A 15,117-nucleotide genomic window follows, 5' to 3' on the forward strand; every position below is an offset into this window, starting at 1 on the left:
CCGCGCTCAGAGGGGATTTAGATGGTCTGATGAACCCTTTATCCAGATTCTCTTGAATGTACTCGTTCATGGAACGAGTCTCGGGACCAGACAACGAGTAGAGTCTGGCCTTCGGGTATTGTACCTCCGGCAGAAGTTCGATGGCACAGTCGTACGGACGGTGAGGCGGTAAGACATCTGCCTGTCCTTTGGAGAACACGTCGGCAAAATCCAAATAACTAGGGGGAATCCCCTCCAAGGTAACTGCCGCCGCCCGAATGGGGCATTTGACGCAGGACCCAAAACACTGATCGCCCAACGTATGATCTCTGCTGTTTGCCAATCAATGTGTGGATTATGGTTCTTGAGCCAGGGGTATCCCAGAACCACCGGGACCAGGGAACAAGAGGTTAAGAAAAAGGAGACAGTCTCCTCATGAAAAATTCCCACACGAAGTTGCAACGGTGGAGTCCTGCTTGTGATAGCTCCACTGGGAAGAGGGCCGCCATCCAGACCCCGCATGATGAGCATTCTATCCAGATCTAACTGGGGAATTCCCAGCCTAGAAGCAAAAGACATATCCAAAATATTTCCAGCCGCCCCGCTATCAATAAAAATGGATACTGGGTTTTCAGTGTTATCTACTTTGAGTCAGGCTGGTACCAATAATGCATTACGAGAGGAAATGAGCTGGAGACCAAGATGAACCCTCTCACAATTCACTTGGTCCGTGCGTTTCCGGGTTTGTTCGGGCAAGTACGCAAGACATGTCCCTTGCTGCCGCAATAGAGACAAAGTCCTGCTGACATCCTGCGGGTTCTCTCATCTGGAGGAATTCGAAAGGCCCCTATCTGCATGGGCTCTTCCTCCTCTTCGGATGGCACATACCCGAGAGAGGTCGGTCGGAGAGTAGAACTTCTCTCTGACTTTCGTTCCCGGAGGCGACGGTCAATTTTTATGGAAAGCTCCATAAGCCTATCGAGAGTGTCGGGAGAGGGGTATTGAATCAGGCTATCCTTGATTACCTCCGACAATCCCTGCCTGAACTGACTGCGCAAGGCCGGGTCGTTCCAACCGCAGTCGTTGGACCATCGGCGGAATTCCGTGCAGTATGCCTCCGCCGGACTCCTTCCTTGTTTTAAGGCCCGCAGTTGACTTTCCGCTGAGGCCTCTCTATCAGGGTCATCGTACAGCAACCCTAAGGATTTAAAAAAGGCATCTACCGATCAAAGGGCCGGATCGTCAGGTTTAAGCCCGAAGGCCCAGGTTTGTGGATCCCCCTGCAGCAATGATATAATTAATCCCACCTGTTGCTGCACGGAACCCGATGACTTAGGCCTGAGGCGAAGATAAAGCTTACAGCTCTCTTTAAAATTAAAGAAGTCTTTCCGATTACCGGAAAATCGGTCCGGGAGATTCATCTTAGGCTCGGGAGCCGGAACTGAGGGACCCTGAGCCAGTTCTTCCTGGGACTTTACCCGTAAAGACAGATCCTGCACCATCTGGGTAAGGTTCTGTAGCTGGTTGGCAAAGGCCTGGGCTGGATTAGATGGAGTAGGATTCATGATAGGAGCCTAAACAGGGAGGCAAGGGGCAGACACTTCTAACCGAATTAATCCCCTAATACTAAGCCCTCCCTCTTTGGCTATGTTTTTTGGGCCGGTTATAATGTTATGGTTTCGGGAGTTAACCCGCAGCCGTGACTGCTGTTTAGGACAGCCACAGCGAGACCCTACTCTACCTCTGTTGACCCCCAAAGCCAGGTAACCGGTTCCTGCAGGAGCTAGGCTTCGCCTGTAGCCGCCACGTTTGGAAGGGCGAGTTAAGCCCGCCCTGGCTCCGGTGCAGCCAGGAGTTATGATGGTACAAGGAACCGGGACCTCCCAAGGGTACAGCCAAAAGGAGATCTAGCTACGGGACCTAACTGGTATTTTAACAAAAGGCAACTTGCCAAACTGGCTACGCTGCTAAGCGCCAGCGACCTAGTCGCTACCCACCAGCGACCGAGTCGCATACACAAAAAATACACCACACAAAAGGCAAACTACACGGAAGACACAAAAGAGGTGACGAGAGAACGATACCAAACAGGAGAACAGAAATGGGCCGAAGGCCCAGGGCACCTCCTAGGAACTACAGAGGATGGCCCCAAAACTAAGGATAATCCCAAACTGGGAAACAAATGCAAAAAGAATAATAGCTGACCCCACAACGGGGTACTCACGAGAACCGGAGGAGGGTCCCAGGCAGGAACACACTCAGACAGGACACTGCAAGAGCTGAACAGCAGGGAGACCGGAAACCACTGTGACAGATGCTATAACCGGCAGGGGTATGCTGGGCTGGCCTCCTTATAAAGGAGTACCTGCAGCCCAGCCCGCCCAGCCGAATAAGAATCAGCTGTAGTCACAGGAGAACTTCCTCCCATGCACCTCCTAATCAGGAGGCTTCCGCCGTTGTTCCCGGCGGCGTCCATCGTTGCTGGGCAACGGAACTACAGCATCCGGCTGCCTGAGCTCCCCGGCGTCCCGGGTTGCTAGGCGCCATGCTGACGCGCTGATCCTGCGCCCGGCCGCCGAATCCAGGGCGTCTGCGGTTGCTAAGCAACCTGGCCGCCTGGCGCTGTGACGGGGAGGATGTGCGGCCGTGAGATGCCGCCGCCCCGTCACAGACGCTGCACGCCCGCTGCATGCAACAGTCTGGACCAAAAGGTGAGGGAGTAGCCTTGTGACAGAACATTCATAACCCAAGAGTCTGTTGTTGAGTCTATCCAAATCCATGTGAACCAAAGAAGGTGTCCTCCTACCACCATTTCTGACGGCATAGGACTTTTGGCATCAAGCTGTCGGTTTGTCAGCCTGTTTAGGAGCGTGTCGACGACCTGTCCAGCCCTGTCACTGCTTGGGTTTCTGTTTATTGATGGAGGGCTGAAATCTTGTAGAGGTCTTAGCTCTTGCCTTACTTTGTGGTCTGAAAAAACGAAAGGATTGTTGTTTTGGCTTTGACACGGAAGAGGGAAGAAAAGCAGACTTGGAGGCTGCCAATGAAGTAACTATTTTGTCCAATTCTGGACCAAAAGGCATTGTCCCTGTAAATGGCAAGGCTTCTAATGCCCTCTTGGAGTCGTTATCTGCCTTCCATGACCTGAGCCAGAGAGCTCTTCTGGCAGCCACTGACAGGGCAGAAACCTTTGATGCAAATACACCCCCATCTAGAACACTCTCACTGAGGTAGGTGATAGCCTCTCTGATATTGTCTACCAATGCCAAGAGTTTAGACCTGTGAGTGCCCGATTGTAGGCCCTCAAGTAATTAATCTGCTCAGTGAGCTATAGCCATGGTAGTCCAGGCGGCTGCAAAGGAAGGGCTACTGGAATACATTGATTTAGGAAATCGATCCAATTTCTTATCAACCGGGTCCTTTAGTGAAGTGACATCTGGTATAGGTAGAGTGGTAGGCTTCACTAGTCTAGTGACGTGGGCGTCTACCTGAGGATGGATCTCCCACTTTTTATACTCCTCTGGATAGAATAGAAGGCTTAAATCCGCTTTGAAAGCAGGAATTTTTTATTGGGGTGTTTCCAGGCTTCCTTGAATATTTTGTCCAACTGCGCGGACTGTGGGAACACTGCTGGGTCCTTCTTTTTCCTTTTGAAAACAGGGCCCTCAGAAGGAGGTTGGGACTCAGGGTCCTTAATGCTTAAGCATGATCGGATAGATTTAATCCGACTTTCCACCCTAGCCTGGGTCATATGATCCTCATCAGATTTTGGATCCTCCTCCTCCTTCTCCACAGGGTCATCTGTGTTGAGGTCATCATCAGCGTCTGTATCTTGTGCAACCAAAGGTTGCTTTCCATTACGTCGCGCAGGAGCATGAGCACCAGAGGCCCCTAAGGCCTGCTGTAGTGAAGATGATACCTGTACTAGGCCTTGCACAGATTGTAACAGATTGTGTTTATGCCCAATAATGTGTAAACAACAAGGCAGCACTGTATCCTGACACTAATAGACAGATTAGTGACTAAGAACTGCTATAATGCACAATGCAGCTCGTTCACAGAATATGTGAAACACAGAAAAGGTGTTGTATACTGACACTAATAAACAGATTAGTGAGTAAACACTGCTATATTGCCTATTGCAGCTAATTTACAGAATCTGTGAAAACAACAGGGAAAGTGCTGTACACTGACACTAATAAACTGATTAGTGTCTAAATACTGTTGCTCTGCTATTAACAGATAACGTGTAGATGACAATCTTCCCATTTATAAAAACAATAAACTGCAGAAAATAACAAATACAGTGAAACAGTACAGTATTTATACAGCCTTTCACACAGAAAATAATGTACTCCATCAGCAACAAAAACAGTGAAGGTGAGGGTTAAACCTGGACACTGAGAAAACAGGGGGGCGGGGCGGAGGAATGAGTTTCCATGTAAACTCCGGCCCCCTCCTCAAACCGCAGAGCACACACTCATTTTTTGAGTGAAAATCTGCCCTGGTGGTGTAGCGGTGCGCACGGCATGAGCCAGGTACCACTGCCAGGACCGCCGGTAGCAACCCCCCCCCCCCCCCACTGGCGATGTGAGCTGCGTATTCCGAATCCCCACGAATAGGGAGCCGCTTACCTTACACTTCTGACCCGGCCGTGGCTCCCTCCCAGTGCAGGGAGGTGACTGGTGTGTTCCGGCCAATAGGTCCGGTCACCAGTCACCGGGAAGAAGCTGTGCGGGTGTCAGCGTTAGCGCTGCTGCTGCGCTGACACCCTGTGTAAAAATAAGAAAACAATAAAGACAACAAAGATAATTCTACAACAGCCTAATTCTACAACAGCCTATTCTTAACAGCCCTCTCCTTGAAAAAAGCGCCCTGTTCCTCAGAGCACCAAGGAAAAAACTGGTCTCTGAGGACAGGAAGGGGTATTAGGGGGAGGAGCTACGGGCTGCACTGTCTTAAAGACATAGTAATCCTTGATGCCCGGTCCTCCCAGACCTGGAATATCCATTTTCCCAGCATCCACCTGGGCCGTTAGAAAAATCATGATTGATGTTTGCGCTGTTTATCTACAGTATAACTGAGATCTTATAGCAGTTTCTAGTAGTCACAAATACAGGAAGGAGTTGGTATGTACCTCCTCCATCTACATTGCTAAGGATTGCATATGCTCATCTGCTGTGAGCAGTTTAGAATACAGTATATGATCCAACCTAAATCAGAGAATTGGTTCATATCTTCTGGGAACTCACTCCCATCTAATTAGACATCAGGATATTAAACATTTTTAGTTAGCTTAATTTTGCCAATAATTGTATGTTTTTATTTACATATTCTACAAAGAGTACAATAATGCATTAAATGATGTGGGACTAGAAAATACATACTTGCTGTATAGTTGGCAGATGTGTTTTGGAGTTTTAAAAACAATAACAATAAAGTGGCCTCAAATTACACCAAAATTAATTTTAACATTTTTATTTATTTAAGAGAAAGTTTCTTTTTATATATTTTTTACATTAAAAAATGCACAAATCTTCCATTTAAAATACCTTAAAAAAAATCGACATATTTTACATCTATACTGTTGTTTAAATTTTGGGGGCTACAGGCTAAATTTCATTTGTTTCCACATTTAAACTGAAATGCATTGTTTAACTTTATTACACTGGGTGAAGTGCCCATATAAAATAGATTTTCAGAATAGACACAAACACTGCAAAAAAAAACTAAAAGTCTATACAACGCAGTAAAAAGAGTGTGGACAAATGAAATTTTTAACTCTTCCCAATTTTATATTTAAAATTTGTATATTAATATATGTAATCATTTTACTAGAAAAATAATGGAAAACCTTCTGAAGCACTAAGGGGGTATTCAATGTTCATCGGAAACAGCAAAGCTTTCGACAGATTGCCAGTTTATCCCCTTTCAACTGGCAGATTTGCTACCACCAGTCCAGACTTTCAGTCCTATTCATAGTTTCCTTACGATATGCCTATAGGTGAAAACAGACCAATGAGGTGGAATGTGAGCATTGCAGATTAGCTTTCACACCTCCACAGTTTATATTTAAGCTGTGTTTGTGGTGTGGTCTTTTGACATTTTGACTTGCTGCAGAACTGAGAAGTGCAACAAGTGAAAAGTGTCTTGTTTGCAAGTTACAGATGTAGCGCCGCTCACTCTTGCCTGGCGCCGCCAGATCCCTTTCACTGGCGAGTGCCGTCAATAGGGACTGGGACGCACGTGCGTCTCACACGCACGCTCGCCCTAGTATTGTGGCGGCTGAGCAGCGTCTCCCTGCCCGTCTCCGCTTTAGGGAGACACTGCCCAATTCAGGGGGGGGGTCGGGGCAGCGAGGGGGACCATCGGTGATGGCTGGGGGAGGCTGCGGGGACCCCCGGCAGGCTTCATTGCCACAGGGCGCGCAAGCGTCTCGTGCGCCCCTGGCAGTAGCCGGCCACTGGTGGAGCGGCAGCGGCTCCATCTGTATATCAAGTTTAGTGGGTTGCAGGGCTGCTTTAGGGGTGTATGGCATGCCATGTGCCTTGGTTTGGGTGGGGCTAGTGTGTTTTTTAAATGTGTTTTGTGATTTCAATGTTTTTTCTTTGCAGCTTTTTAATGGGATAGCAAGTTTAGCGTTTGCAGGAGTGATTTTGGGGTGTATGGCACGCCATGTGTCTTGGTTTGGGTGGGGTTGATGTGTTATTAAAATGTGTTTGGTGATTGAAATGTTTATTTCTTTGCAGCTTTTTAATGGGATAGCGAGTTTAGGTGTTGCAGGGTGTTTGAGGTGTGTGGTACACCATGTGCCTTGTTGTGGTTGTTGTCTTTATTTAAATGTTTTTGGTGCTCAAAATTTTTTTATATGCAGGTTTTTAATATGATAGCAAATTTACGGTTAGCAAGGGGGGGGGGGGTTGAGGTGTATGGCATGCCATGTTCCTTGGTTTTGTTTAGGTTATTGTCTTTTTTTTAAAATGTGTATAGTGATTAAAATATTTTTTTCTTTGCAGGTTTTTAATGGGATATCAAGTTTAGGGGGTGCAGGGGGTTTTGGGGTGTATGGCATGCCATGTGCCTTTTGTTGGTGGGGTAGGTGTATTTTTAAAATGTGTTTGTTGATTGTAATGTTTTTTTTTTTCTTACAACTTTTTAATACGATAGCAAGTTGCAGAGTGTTTTGGGGTGTGTGGCATGCCATGGTTTTGTTGGGGTTGTTGTCTTTATTTAATTGTGTTTGGTGCTGGTTTAGGTGGGGGCAGATGTGCTTTTTAAATGTGCTTGGTGATTAAAATGTTTTTTTTTTTTAATGGGATAGCGAGTTTTGGGTTGCAGGGGGAGGGGGTGTTGGGGTGAATGCAGTGATGTGCTGGACCAGGGGCAGGGTGCAACATGCCTCCCAGGTCGGTATGCATTTCAGCATTCTGGGTCTGGCCTGCTTGCGTCAGATGGCCAGGAGACGGGGGATGTTACCCGGCCGCTCACTGTGCGGCCTATTGTTCTTCGTGGTCCCCTGTGGCTGAGAAGTTAGGGAGTGATCCACACACGAGGATGCTGCTACTGTTTCTCCCAGGCAGAGATTAAGCTGTCAGCCATGTACAAGTGGACTTGACAGCCTCCAGGAGCAGCAGCAGTGAGCTTGCAGATGCATAAGCGCTACCACCCTCCACCCCCCTTAACAGCAACAGTCAGTGGGTCTAGAACAGGGGATGGAGCTACCTGTGCCAAGGGGCGGGGCTAAATGGTTAAAAGCCAAGTAAGTGGAGCCCCACTCACAGTCAGTCAGTGACTCAGTGTGTATGGCCAATATGTATAGAAGCAGCCATGCTATAGGAAGCATTATCTGTGTAGGCAGGGCAGGTCCTGTGGGCATTAGGCACTATGCATGTAAACATCTCTGCTACTGGAGGCATTAAGCGTGTAATCAGCAGTGCTGCTACTGGGTACATTGCACTGCTCCTGGGACCTGGGGCATTATGTGTGTTAGCTGTGCTGCTCCCAGGGTTTGTTATGCATGTAAGCGTCACTGCTACTGGGTGTGTTATGCGTATTAGTGGCACTGCTACTGGGTGATTTATGTGTGTTTGCGGTGCTGTGATTTGAGCACTATGAGACAAATCAAGAAGTCACGGTTGTCACCATCTTTTCCAGTAACTAAGATCATTCCGCACTGATTTTGAAAACTTCCATAAATTTTATGTTAGGACCACAAGGCACTTTATACATAACCAAGTACATTGCACACCCCTTTGTAGGTCCACAAGGCACTTTTCACATAACAGATGGAGCACCTCTAAGCCAGCGCCGGGGCTCACCAGATTGCCCCCGCTGGCGAGCCGGCTCTCCATCTGACTGGGACGCGTGAGCGTCCCACATGCACACGCGTCCCAGTTACAGTGCGTCGGGGGACACGAACCCTGCCTTTCTCTGCTTCAGGGAGATGAGCAGGGTTAAGGGGAAGGAGCGGGGAGGTGGGGGACTGTGTGTGTGTGACCATGTCGGGGACCACATCGGGGACCGTCGGCGGGAACTTGCGGGAGCTCCGTTAGAAGTGGATGCGTGCGCATCCCTTTCCGGCGGCTGGCGGGGGGCGGCGGTTGGTGATCCAACCGCCAGCCCCTGGATAGAAGAGAGATGTTCCATCTGTAGGTACATTTGCACACCCCTAAGTAGGTCCACAGGGCATTTTACACTTTGCCAGGTACAGATGGAGCCATTCTCATTAGAAGCCCCGCAGCACTATCCCCGCTCCCTGCTTATCTACCCGCTCCCTACCTGCTCTGCCCACTCCCTGTCCGTCTCCCTGAAGTGGAGAATGGCAGGGATGCACCCTGTCCCCGCTTCCTGCCACCCAGCTGAGAGGGACACGTGAGCGAGAAAGATGCTCGCACAACCCTGCCACCCGCCAGCTCCACCAGAAACAGCGCCATTGCAAGCTGGCAGGCTTGCTCAGAGGGGCACAATCTGTACATTTGCATACCCCTAGGTAGGCCCATAAGGCACTTTACTCAAATTAGTACATTTGCACACACATAGGTAGGCCCAAAAAACACTTTACACTTCACCAGGTATTTCCATACCTCAAGTTACTGTAGGTCCACAAGGCACTTTAATTTTCACACATTTAGGGGTATATTAACTCACCTGGTACAGAGTAGGGATGGTCCATAGAGGCAGGTCCATTAGAAATAGAGGCCAATCATGGTTAAGGTACAACTTGGGTTCCCCTTGAATAAGCTTCTATGGTTTAAAGGTGACCCTGCAGGGAAACAGTAAAGACAAGAAAAATAAATGTTTAAAAAAGGTAAACACATTACACTTTGCAGAGGGAAACTTGGTGAAGTATTCATTGCAAGAAGAAAATTGGGGAGGTCCAATAGAAGTAGACATCAACCATGGTCAAGGTATACATCTAATTCTTTGGTTCCACTAGAATAAGCTTTCATAATACTGATGTAAAAAAATAGACACATTTCACTTTGCAGAAGGAAACATGTTTATTTATTTATTTACAGTTTCTTATATAGCGAAGCAGATTCTGTTGCGCTTTACAATAGTAGACAGTGATAAAACAAACTGGGTAACAACAGACAGACTTGCCCTGCTGCAAGCTTACAACATGTATCCTTATTGAGAATATTGAGTCAATTCAACAATGGGGAGGTATTCCATGGTTAAATGTTTATATCCTTTGGAGAATAATCAACAGATTTAGATGTAAATCAGATGGGGATTAGTTTATTCAGGGGTGCATGGTGAGAATACCGCACTATTTTTACATTAGTTGCAGCATACACATTTATCAATAATGTGTACTGTTAAGCCAGACCACAGTCTTTGTAGCCTCAAGGTTCTACTGCATTTGAATGTAATGGTGTGGCAAACACCTGATTTGAAAATATCTCACCCGCTCCCTGAGCGTGTATTGCAGTCAGTGTTGGAAGGTGCCGGCTGCAGTGGCAGATTCAGGGGGGGGAGGGGCACCCGGGCATGTGCCCCCCTGTTATTTTTGTAGCTGAGGACCAGGGCTTTCCAACGAGCCCAGCCCCGTGTCTCTAGCCTCCCGGGAACCGGAGATATCGCCTGGCAAAGCTGTAACGTTTTTTTCCCCATAGGATAATATGGGACCCGTCAATTCCGACCCCCCACCCGGTTCCGGCGGCTGCCAGTTCCCCCCCTGGCATCGCAGAAGCTTGTGGTTGATCTCATTCCATTCCAAATCGCTGGGCCTTCAATATGATACCGGCCAATCGGTTTCAAAGATATTGCATGTAAACCAATTTTTTTATTTTTGAAATGTAATTTCATGGCTGTTCATGTTCTTTGAGGGCAGATTACTCTGGAACCAGACGTTCCAGTTTCACTGGACCAAAATCAAAAGTTCTTCAATATGATATTTGTCTCATGTAAATGGGTCAGTTGGTTCCGAAGATATAGCCGGTTAAATTAGATAACTGGTTAAAGGGGGGAAGGGGTGGTTTTCTCTCCCCCTCACACCAGAAAATGCAGGGACTAGGCTGGTGTAAAAGGGGCCAACCTGGGAATGCATTTTCTGGTGTGAAAGGGGTATTTTTTCAAAAAGCCGGGACCTGCAGTGCTCTGAATACAGCCAGGCTCTGCCACTGTCAGTGGCTATCACTTCTGCCTGGCGGCAGCTGTCCCCGTTTACCGCGAGCATGTATTCCCCCTTGGCAATGAACATGTAATCCCACATGGCAACAAGCACGGAACCTCTGGCAATGAGCATGGAACCCTTGGCAATGAGCATGTAGATAAGCAGCACTTAGGTAGTATAATTTTTGGTACTCTTTACCTAGCACGGTGCCCACGATTTTGATCGTGGGCATCGTAGGTAAAAAAATCGCGGGCATCGCAGCCATTGAATGCACTAAAAATCGGGTGCGACGTGACCGACGCGATGCCCGCGATTTACCATAGGGAACAATGTTAAATTTCTCAATTGACCCGATTTTACTGTTCAATGCCTCAATTGACACGATTTTTCCATAGGAAACCATGTTAAATGGCCCACAGAGGCCAAATAGGCACCCTGAAGTGTGAAATGGCCCCCACAATTGTTAACGCCACCCCACGATCAACGTCAACCCGAAGCATGGCGAGCGCCGGCGGTACGCGTCCTACGACCTTTTCATACCCCCACTATCCACGTCGGCGTGGAGTTGAGAATCGAATAGTGTGGCGAGCGCAGCGAGCCACCGAGCCCGAAGCGTGGCGAGCGCAGCGAGCCCCGCGGATACCTTCACAGGTAAACGCGTCCCTTCGCGGGCTTCACAGGTATCCTCGTCCGCTCGCCACGCTTCGGGCTCGGTGGCTCGATGCGCTTGCCACACTATTCTATTCTCAACTCCACACCGACGTGGATAGTGGGGGTATGAAAAGGTCGTAGGACGCGTACCGCCGCCGCTCGCCATGCTTCGGGTTCACGTTGATCATGGGGTGGCGTTAACAATTGGGGGGGCCATTTCACACTTCAGGGTGGCTATTTGGCCTCTATGGAAAAATCGTGTCACTTGAGGCATTGAACAGTAAAATCGGGTCAATTGAGAAATTTAACATTGGTCCCTATGGGAAATCGCGGGCATCGCGTCGGTCGCGTCGCACCCGATTTTTTAGTGCATTCAATGCCCGCGATGGGCGCCGTGCTAGGTAAAGAGTACCTAATTTTTAATAGGCATTATGGTGTTTGGCATAATACATAATGGACATAATAGCGTGTAACTTAACATGTAATGGACATTATGGTGTAAATGTTTAATGCGTGCCTTTGGCGCACAATGTCCCTGTTTATGAAGTGTATTGTGAATTTTGGCTTAATCTGTGTGGCATTATGTGAATTCTGGCTCAATCCATGTGGCATTATGTGAATTCTGGCTCAATCAATGTGTCATTATGTGAATTTTGTCTCAATCCATTTGGCATTATGTGAATTTTGTCTCAATCCGTGTAACATTATGTAAATTCTGGCTCAATCCATGTGGCATTATGTGAATTTTGGCTCATTCCATTTGGCATCATGTGTAAGGGGCAAGTATAATGGGGTGTAGTATTTTGTTGCATAATGTGTAGAAGTTGTATATGGTGTTGAACACTACACTCAAGGACACGCCCCCTGTTGAGTGGCCACACCCCCTTTTCTGGAGCGCGCCTTCGGCGCGCGCACAATAACATCCTTCACATTTGTCGCCATGGTGGGCCTGCGTACTTTAACTGCCAGGGCCTATTATTAGTCCCATTCCCACCCTCTCTCTGCCGCTCTCTTAGCATGTACACTGGCACCACTAACACTGCCCCTCCCCCACCTAAACCCTCTTTTATCATGGTGCCCCCCCCGTCATTTTATCCTGGATCCGCCCCTGGCACACAGCCATGCTTGCTGGAATTCTCACCTGCTCCATCTCTTGCCGGAGCTCTCACCCACTCTCAGGGCAGTATTCAATTACTTTAATTGCGCTGTGCAGCGAATCCTGTTTAGGATTCGCTGCACAGTCGCCATGTTCCAGAGGGCTGGAGCCTTTGCTGCCAGCCCTCGCTGACACAGTATTCAATGCCGCAGGGCTCGCTGCCCTGACGGCGAATGTTAACCCCTGCGGCGGATGCTAGGGGTTGGCAGCAGGCAGGAAGATGGAAGTCTCCCTGCCTGCCCCAGAATGTATGTGGGGGGTAGGAGAGCTCCCCGGGACCCAGGCAGCACAACCTGCCCCCTGGGAGAGCTAGCAGGGGACCAGGTAGGAGCCGCTAACACTGCTCACGATCGTGCATATGTAATGATCGGGAGCAGTGAATATATGAATATGTAATGAGCTGCTCTCGGCTCCCGGCCCCCTGCTGGCTGTTATGTGTAAAAATAAAATATTTTTTTTTATGAAATATATATTCATGTGCTGTAAGCACATGAATAAAAATAGCCTTCACAGAATAAAATTCCTCATTTTTTGACACAAATTTGTTTTTGTAAACATTATTTTAAAAGTTCACATTCCACTTCATCATGAAAAGATGTCGATTGCTACAAGGTGACACATGGCGAAAATCACTTAGAAAGCAATTCGCCATCTTCTCATTGAATACACTCATGGTAAATCACATTGAAAAACCCATTGAAAAACCACAACAAATTGCGGAGACATGGCAAATTGTTCATCATTTACTGTTCGCTGATGGTGAAAAGTGCACGTTGAATAGGGTGATTCACTTTCTGACCAAAAAAATCACCTTCCAAAGTGAAAATAGCACAAATTCACCATGAAACATGGCAAATTGGCCTCATTGAATACTGCCCTCAGTGTTGGAAGGTGCCGACTGCACAGTTTGCACACAGACCTGCTTGCCAGACTTCTCTCCCGCTCCCTCTCTCTCCCCGGAGCTCTCACTAACTCGTTTCCTCCCGGACACAAAGCACCTTTAGAAATATGCAGAATATACCAAAGAAGCACTAATGTCTGCTCGGATGTTAGAGGTATTTTCTGCCGTGGTAAATCGGGTAATCAGGTCCCCTTAACACGTTTCTCCGCAATTATTAGTGGCGTTTTTTTCAGAAGGTTAGTTTGGACCTTCCCGGGGTTGATTTTTAAGCGTTTAAGACCCAATTTCGGTCTTAATTAGGATTCGTTAGGTGTAATTAGATACATATGGTTCCTTACTTTATATTTACTTAGGTAGGGGCAATATCTTTAGCACATACAGCATAGATAAAAACATAATAAAAACATATGTTGCAAATAAATATATAAATCATGGCAACCCTTTGATTCATAGTATCAATCATACATAGAATATACAGTATATATACACACATACTTGTAATCTGAGTGTAATTAATTTAAAGATGAATACATTTGTAAAGTTAAATCTATCTTATGCATCTCTATGTCTATGCATACACTAGCACTAGTGTATGCATATTACGTGTATAAATGACTGGGAGAAAGTAGTTTTTAGATATATGTACTTTTGATCTTCGAAAACACTACATTTAGTTTAAAATAACAAATAAAAAATTAATATTGATGTGTGCGTGTTGGGTCTCGATTAGTGATGGGTAGTTCGTGAATGATTAGTTCAAAATGAACTAATCTTCAAAGTGAACTAAATCGTTCAGATCACTGCTCTGGCAAAGATTAGTTCATTTAGTTCACCAGGAAGTAAAGCAAGTGGGAAGTGTAACACACAGACAGACAGAGCCCAGTGTAACACACAGACAGACAGAGCCCAGCAGATCCATAAGGCTCATTTACTGGATCTTTACTTCCTGAATCTAAAGTTAAAAGTACAACAAAGCCCAGCAAATACAAGTCTAATAAAATATAAATATGCACTGCCTAGCCAAAGTCTATGTGTGGTGTGTCTGTGAGTGAGAATGTGTGCTCATGTTGCTCACCTTTATGTGATACTATCATTATATGATTAGTTCAGATGTCCAAACACTTACTGCTGCTGCTTCTGGTACTGGGTCCTGAGCATACTGTGCTAAATCTTCTGCTGGGATCTGTGTAGGAGCTTCTGCAGCAGCCATGTTATCAGCTCTCATGCAATACACAGGAGGCAGTACATGGTAGCTGCCAGAGATGGCAGTGCTGAGCTCAGACATGGTCTGGACTCTGCGGATCCAAATGAACTACATTGTCCTGATGACTCATGAGTCCTACAAATAGTTTAGTAGTTCAATTAGTTCACTGATCATACAGATCCCTGAACTAATCTGTGACTATACAGCCATAATGAGACTGTACAGTACCTGTGAGCTACCATGTGTGGCACTGCTGTGCTCAGGCATATGTATTGTGTGTATGCAGCCACAGACACAGTGCTGGCTGCTGCATGTTATACAGTATACTGTAGTAGCTCTGTTTACTCCATATTACAGTCAGAGATGGATATGTATGAACCATCTTGATGCATACAGTGGAGCAGTTGCCCCTAGCAACCAATCAGCAACTGGTTACTTTGCAAAGTCTCTACTTTATCTCTCTCTAAGGTCAGCTAAATTGGGGCAAGGGGACATGTTTTTTTTCTAAATACTGTATTTTAAAAGCAGAAAAAAATTGACTTATTAAATTACTCTGAATTTGGATATTTTATTTGCATATTATGGAAGGTAAAATAATAACCACAATG

The 15,117-nt window shown here is 46.8% G+C and overlaps 1 long non-coding RNA gene across 1 annotated transcript in view; it reads right to left on the reverse strand.

Annotated features, from left to right (window-relative positions):
- The window catches only part of LOC146058832 (uncharacterized), a 66,021-nt gene extending 51,502 nt beyond the window's left edge, over positions 1–14,519 (reverse strand). The window contains exons 1-2 of the long non-coding RNA XR_014469986.1: positions 14,432–14,519; positions 9,127–9,241 (exon numbers count right to left, since the gene is read on the reverse strand). This is a non-coding gene — a long non-coding RNA (uncharacterized LOC146058832). The remainder of the gene's footprint in view (positions 1–9,126; positions 9,242–14,431) is intronic.
- Positions 14,520–15,117: the final 598 nt, after the last annotated feature.

This window comes from Crinia signifera, chromosome 2, assembly GCF_055691185.1.
Source record: "Crinia signifera chromosome 2, ASM5569118v1, whole genome shotgun sequence".
Taxonomy (NCBI): Eukaryota; Metazoa; Chordata; class Amphibia; order Anura; family Myobatrachidae; genus Crinia; species Crinia signifera.